This window comes from Callithrix jacchus, chromosome 8, assembly GCF_049354715.1.
Source record: "Callithrix jacchus isolate 240 chromosome 8, calJac240_pri, whole genome shotgun sequence".
Taxonomy (NCBI): domain Eukaryota; kingdom Metazoa; phylum Chordata; class Mammalia; order Primates; family Cebidae; genus Callithrix; species Callithrix jacchus.
Genome location: NC_133509.1, coordinates 85,778,655 through 85,786,343, shown reverse-complemented (window position 1 = coordinate 85,786,343; position 7,689 = coordinate 85,778,655). Strand labels below are relative to the sequence as shown.

The 7,689-nt window shown below is 40.2% G+C and overlaps 1 protein-coding gene across 1 annotated transcript in view; it reads right to left on the bottom strand.

Moving 5' to 3' along the window:
• Positions 1-3,177: 3,177 nt before the first annotated feature.
• LOC144577408 (uncharacterized) overlaps positions 3,178-7,689 on the bottom strand; it is a 107,545-nt gene continuing 103,033 nt past the window's right edge. The window contains exons 3-4 of the transcript XR_013521210.1: positions 6,557-6,725; positions 3,178-3,310 (exon numbers count right to left, since the gene is read on the bottom strand). The gene's annotated coding sequence lies outside the window, so the exon portion shown is untranslated. The remainder of the gene's footprint in view (positions 3,311-6,556; positions 6,726-7,689) is intronic.

The window sequence follows — 7,689 nt, the reverse complement described above, 5'->3', positions numbered from 1 at the left end:
AGATGAGAGAAACAGAGTGGGGAAGTGTCCCAACCCTAGGAGAAAAAGAGGGAGAGAAAGAGGGAGAAACGAAGAAGACAAAAGAGAGGAGAAAATACAAGGTAGAGAAAAGAGCAAGAAAGGAAGAGGACAGAGGAAGAGAGAAAGAAGCCAAGAGTAGAAGGGGAAGATACAGCCACATAGGAGGGGACACAGCCATTGTCACCAGCTCAGCAGGAGGAGAATGGAACCAAAGCCCATCAAAAGGAAACCATGTGGCTATACCAGCTCCAGCTCCAAAGCCAAAATATCTCCAATCTCAAGAACCATGATCATATGCTTATCAGAAGAAGACTCTAGTAAACTTAACATCCTATCTTCAAAGAAAGAGTAGCTGGACAAGCACTTATATCTGCAGTTCATATTCAAGCCATAGGCCCTGACGATTTTTTTTTTTGTTGTTAAGGAAAAAAGCTTCTGCAATATTTCCTGTATTCATCTTCTCTGAAATAAGCCTCTGTAAATTGGTAACAAACATCTTTTCTTATTTGTGGCTTTAGGAAACTATTGCAGTAAAATGTACCAGAGTAGAGTAATAACACCCCAAAAGATCTTACAAAGAAATCAGATATTTTGATACCACATAATCACAAATATATCCTAGAACTTAGTTTCCCTACACAGCAGAAGCATTAGACATCTCATTTGTATTCTAATGGTAACAATAAATAAGCATGTAACTCCAGCCAGGGAGTTCAAGCAAATGAGGAAAGACAACCACAGAAACTTTAGAAATCATCTGATCCAAATATTTCTGTTAGCAGATAAAGAGACTAACTACTAGGTCAAATCTTATGTAGGTCAAGTGTTAGGAGGCTTGAGTCAGGAGGAAAGTTAGGAAACCATGATTGCTCACCTTCACCAGTTTACTCTAGCGTGATTTCCAATCAGCAGTATCTTCTTTTCTTTATCCAAGGGCAAGGACTCTTGCTGCTAGAACCCACTTTGTGAAGTCAGCAGGCCTGAAAATTAACACCCCCTGGGAGTAGCCCTCAAGTCTTTCTTCATTCTTTAGCTGGAACAGTTCTGAGGAGTGGGATCTAAGCTGGGTCCCAAAGGTCCACCAGTGACAGTGGGATTGAGCTCAGTCTCCCACCTCAATAGCTGGCATAATAACACACCCTGTATTGGCTACCTAACCCTTCTTGGTCTCATTTCCTCACTCTCTTATCAGTGCTCCTTTTACCTCCCAAATAAACTAGCTGCACTTGAATCATCTGCCACTGGGGAACCCAAAGAAACTCAGTCAGATTTCTGGAAGTTTGCTGTATCTAAAAATTTCTGACTAATGTAGTATATTATTAGAATGCAATTTGTAATAAATCTCATTGTATTATACTTTGGTAATATTTTATTGTGCATTATAACAATTTCACTTATTTTTTCCCAATGAGCTTTTATAGATAATACCCTAATTTAGGGTTCTTTCATTCATAGCACACATACACACACACACACACACACACACAGACCCAAATATATATATATATATATATATATTTTTTTTTTTTTTCCTGAGACAGAGTCTCACTGTATTGCCCACGCTGGAGTGTGTGTGTGTGTGTGTATGTGTATATATATATATATACATGTATTTTTTTTTTTTTTTCCCTGAGACAGAGTCTCACTCTGTCGCCAGGCTGGAGTGCAGTGGCACAATCTCGGCTCACTGCAGCCTCCACCTCCCAGGTTCAGGTGGTTCTCCTGCCTCAGCCTCCTGAGTAGCTGGGATTACAGGCACCCGCCACCATGCCTGGCTAATTTTTATATTAGTAGTAGAGACAGGGTTTCACCATGTTGGGCAGGCTGGTCTCAAATTCCTGACCTCAAGTGATCCACTTGCCTCGGCCTCCCAAAGTTCTGGGATTACAGGCGTGAGCTACCACATCTGGCCCACTTATGTATTTTTTAGATGAATTTGTGAATTAGTAAAATACCAACTGATAAGAAAAGTGAAACTTTACTATTAATAGATAGTTATCACTAGGCCTTTAAGGAAAAACAAGAAGAAAAACAAAACTACTTTGGAAAAAATTGAAGTGAGGCAGACATGGAAGAGCCTGAAGTCCATTTAAGGACTCTGGTGTAATTGAAGTTGCTAATTACTTCTTATAGCAGCTAAATGGGCTAGGTTACCTTTGCCTGTGTCCTACTAAATCACTGCATAAAAACTGCTCTAGAATTGGAAAGTTCTGAGGGTTTCTTTGAACTCTAAAAATTTCTTAGTAGCTACGGTATTCAGGCACTCCACTTCTTAGTCAAGAGGAGGGAATTTAGGAATGTTAGCAGGAAAAAGACACTTTATTCAAGTCCCTATGGGGTAGTTAACATATTTTTGGCTGCCCTACACCTTGGAATCCCTTCCTATGTGAGGAATTATCTATTTTTTGATTCCTGGCCTTCTCGTGGCAGAAGCCAGGACTCTTTCTCACCTCCCAGGCACCAGAGGTGTTGGAGGTACCCCCAATCAAGCACACTCATGCATCACCTCATTGCACAACCTGGTGACCCACCTAAGTTGGTGCTACATAGATGCCCCAAGTTTCTTTGCTATTTATACATATACACTATTTTATAAAAGTTTCACAATTATATAAAAATACTGAGGTCCTAACCAAACTTATCCCCAAGAACTTACGTTTATTCAGCTTCCTTGAAAGTCAAGAGGTATCCTTTCCTTCCCAAGCTTCCTTAATTATTATCAACACTGAGGTGAACTATCAGGGGAGTAGGGAAGTGGGTGGTGGTGGTATTGTTTATCCCGAGTTGGGGACTAGGGAGGGAGATGACCATGAGAAAAGGGGTTTGAGTCTCACTGGAAGACTATCGATGTGATCCATCTGCACAGGAAGGAATGAGGGCAAAAGAACAAAAGGGCTTTATATCCTCCAGGGATATAAAGAGCAGGTGAGGGGCACTGAAGACTGAGAAGGATAGAGGGGTAGGATGTGGTAGTCACAGCAGGGAATTCCAGACTTAGCACAAGTCTGTCTCAACCTTTTCCCTGATGGTATGTATATCTCTATTTTTTTCTTTCATTTTAATTGTTAATGAGATCTAGGTATCACTTCCTTGGGGAAGTAAGTTCTTTCATGTTATCAGCCGATATCACCTCATTATATTCTGTTTACAAAGGCGTTTATTCAATTAATGGTTTATTTGCTCAGATTGACTCTTAATACCTGTACAGGTAGTTTTTCCAGGCTTGATTGCAGATGGCTCTGAGGTGACATTTGATTGACTGCTCTGCTATACAACAATAGTGGGAGATCTATAGGATTGCAAGGGAAGGGAAGAAGAGAACTAGAGTTTACTGAGTATCCACTATACATTTGACATTTTAAGCACATAAGTTTTTTACTTCTAATAACTCATGACAGTTTATTATACCAGTTTTTAGAAATGAGAAACCTGAAGTTCAAAGAGACTGTGTAACTTATCCAAGATCACTGATTTAGTAAGTCTATGCCCTTGCCACTGTACTTGGTGGACACACCCATGAGAATGCTGCCATTCTGACTGAACTGAACTTCCTCTATAAAATTCTGGGGATGACAAAGGTAAACTCATGTAACCAGATCAAATAAAATAATGTATGCTTTTAGTACAGTACCTGGCACGTAGTAGATGTTGAATCACAAAGGTGGCCATGCTTGGGAGACACATAAGAATTTTTTGTGTGTAACCATGAAAAGATAAAGCTTTAATGGCGTTTCCTTTTGCACTGAAGGCAGAGATCTATGAAACTGATTTGTCAGCTTGGTCAGGCTCCCCGAACTGTGAGTGGACACCCTAGGCCAATTGGTCCATTTTGGTATTAAGTGAAGAATTATATTAAGTAAAAAAAAAAAAAAAATGTGACATCTACCTTGAAGAAGGATAAAGGTAAAAACAATAAACAGAGGCTGGGTGCAGTGACTCATGCCTGTAATCGCAGCACTTTGGGAGGCCAAAGCAGGCAGATGACCTGATGTCAGGAATTCAAGACCAGCCAGGCCAACTTGGTGAAACCCCATCTCTACTAAAAATACAAAAATTAGCCAGGCATGGTGGCCATACCTGTGATCCCAGCTACTTGGGAAGCCGAGAAGACAGGAGAATCGCTTGAACCTGGGAGGTGAGATCACAGCATTCCAGCCTGGATGGCAGGGTGAGAGTGTCTCAAAAGAAGAAAAAAGAAAACAAACAAAGTAATGTAATAATCGACTTTTCTTGGTTGCCCCAGAAGGTAAACAAGGGCAAATAAGTGGAAGTTGCAGAAAGGCAGACTCCAATAATATTTAGAGAGACATTCTAGTTGTCACATGTTCCCCAAAAAAGTGAAGGTCATTGAATATGTCCAACTGACCAGGCAACCAACTGGCCAAGATGGGATGTGACAGCATCCTGTGCTGGGCTGGACACTGGACTACAATAATCTGATCTAGTATCTTTGCCAAATTTCTATGACTTTTTGGTAGGCTAGGAGAACAGTTCTATTTCCTTCCTGGGTAATTTCAGGACATCTCAACCTTGGAATTTATATGAATTTTGCTTAATGGAAGATGGTTTTCCTCTTTAAAAGCCACTTTTCCCACTTGTCTTTCCCTGCACCCTTGAGGGAGGAACCGTGTTGAGCATCTGCTCCCAGATTTATGTCCTGTCCTCCAGCTATGAAGAACACCCCCGTTCCTGTGGGGGCGGGAGGCTTGGCTCTCCTTTTAGAAATTCCCTTCTGTGCTGCGCTAATCACACCCTCGGTACATTTCACATCTTATTTTTAGGAGCAAAGTATAAAGAATCCCAGCACCAACAGCAGTTTCTGTAGCAACCTGCATCGCCCCCCTTGTTTGTCCAGCTGTGCAGAATTAAATTCTAAAAGAGGCCATTTTACATCATGTAAAGGAGATCCACAGTGAAGGTTCTCTTTAAATGAAGGTGTTCTTGTAAGTTAAGAGGGAACTAGATGGGAATTAGGTTGGGGGGTGGATGGTTGAAAACTCGAACTCTTATAAAATCCCAGGTGTGCACAGGCGTGCCCTAGTTGCCCTGATTTTTTTTTCCACAGGACATCATTTCAGAAACAAAAATAGCATTTAGACCATTGAAAACTAGGTTTGAATATTTATATCAGAAGAATTTGTTGATAAGTTCCCTCTCACCCGCTCCCTTCATGGGGTCTTCCCGCATAACCTTCTAGGCTAGACCAGATTACAAACCGACATGCTTCTCATCTTCTCTTGAATAGCTCTTTCAAGCTACTATCCCAGCTCCCGGGAGGAGCTCACCAAACTCCCTCTCCCTAGCACAGCCAACACAAGGATTGTCTTCCTGGGCCAGTCCTAAATGTGGGCCTATAAAAACAACTCCCTAAGAATGTGATTTGGCAGACACCAACAGACTATGAAAATAATCCCCCCAAGGCCTTGTCATGTCTCACTTATCATTGTAACCACTGCTTTGGGATAATATCATTTGTTTCCATATGATTTTAGGAAATTGTGAATGTGCTTCTGCAAGGAATAATATTTTAGAATCAAATCTATATTTATTTTTCTTTGCTTCTAAGAAAACATGAGGTAGCTCATATTTAAAAAGATCTTTGCCCTTAGACCATTAGCATAGAGACCAGAGAAAGAGTTAAATATGCCCTGAACCCAGACTAATATTATTACTGTGCTTAAACATTAAGTGAGCTCTAAGTTTCCTGAAGCTGGCCAAATAAAATTGTTAGAATTTATTATACTATTATCACCTTTTAAAAGACATCAGTTTGTCTTTTCTTTTAATATGTATAGTATGCCTACTATACCTACTTGGTGATTTTGCCTAAGGCCAGTTCTAGGAAAGAGATATTTTTCTAGTACTAAATTCTTAAGAGATTATTGAATGTGGGTAACAAAAGAATAAACTTTTTTTCAACAGTTAGGAAAAGATGAAAATTATTCTTCACATGGCCAGTTATTTTATTAACTTTTGAGAAATCTGAAGTTAGAACCTCAAAATAACACACAGTGAAGCCACTAGTGTAATTCATTAAGATATTTAACAGTCAAAATACATTAACTCAATCTGCTTAAGCAGATTAGCTCCAGGAATGTTTTGGAGGAAAAAAGGCTCTAAGGGAATGTGGTATAAAAAGCTAGATTTTGATAGGTTGCTAATGAGGTCTGTATTATAGGTTCGTTAGAGAAACAGAGCCAATAGGATACACACACACACACACACACACACACACACACATATATATATATATACACAAATATCAACAATTCTGATATAAATATTCAAACCTAATTTTTATTGGTCTAAATGCTATTTTTGTTTCTGAAATGATGTCTTGTGGAAAAAAACCATTACAACCTGTAATACAAACCTCATAGGTTGACAGTATAGGTTGACATATATGTCTATGTGCATGGATATATAGGTAGATAGGTAGGTAAGTAGATAGGTAGATGTAGGTAAGTAGGTAGATAGATAGATAGATAGATAGATAAACAGATAGACAGATAATTGATTATGGGAGTTGACTTACATAATTATGGAGGCCAAGATGTGTCACATGATCCATTTGCAAGCAGCAAAAGTAGGAATGCTGGTGATGTAATTCAGTCCAAGTCTAAGCCCTAAGAACCTGGGCTGGGATTATGGTATGGGGTGCTAATGTAAGTCCTGGAGTCTGAAAACGGTAGATCCTCTGACATCTGTAGGTAGGAGAAGATGAATGTGTCAGCTCAAGAAGAGAGGAGTAATTTACCCTTCCTCTGCTTTTTTGTTCTTTGGGCCCTCAGCAGGTTAGATGATGCCCACTCTCATTGGCGGGGGCATTTTCTTTACTCAGTCTACTGATTCAAATGCTAATCTTTTCCAAAAACTCTTGCAAGCACACCAAGAAATAATTTTAACTGGACATTCCTTAGACCAGTCAAGCTGATACATACACTAACCATCACAGCAGTGGTCCCCAATCTTTTTGGCACCAGGGACCAGTTTCATGGAAGATTATGTATCCATGGACTGTGGAGAGGGAGACGGTTTCAGGATGATTCAGGTACATTCCGTTTATTGTGCATTTTATTTGTATTATTATTACATTGTAATATATGATGACATATACAACTCACCGTAACATAGAATCAGTGGGAGCCCTGAGCTTGTTTCCTGCAACTAGATGGTCCCATCTGGGGGTTATGGGAGACATTGATGGATCATTAGGCATTAGATTCTCATAAGGAGCGTCCAACCTAGATCCCTCACATCCCTCACATACAGTTCACAATAGCGTTTGCACTCCTATGAGAATCTTATGCCACTGATGATTTGACAGGTGGTGGAGCTCAGGCAGTAATGTGAGTGATGGGGAAGGGCTGTAAATACAAATAAAGCCTTGCTTGCTTGCCCACCACTACCTCTTGCTGTGGGGCCCAGTTCCTAAAAGGCCATGGACCAATACCAGTCCATGGCCCAGGGGTTGGGGACCCCTGCATTATATCATAAAATGTAGTGGGAGTGAGACTGAGAATTGAGCATGAGGAACTGATTGTTTAAAGAAGGGAGAAGGATAACTACAAAAGGAGTAGAAGGAAGCCTGGAAATAGGAAGTGAGAGGTGTCAAAGACAAACTACACCTACTTGGTAATTTTGCCTAAGGCCAGTCCTAGAACATGC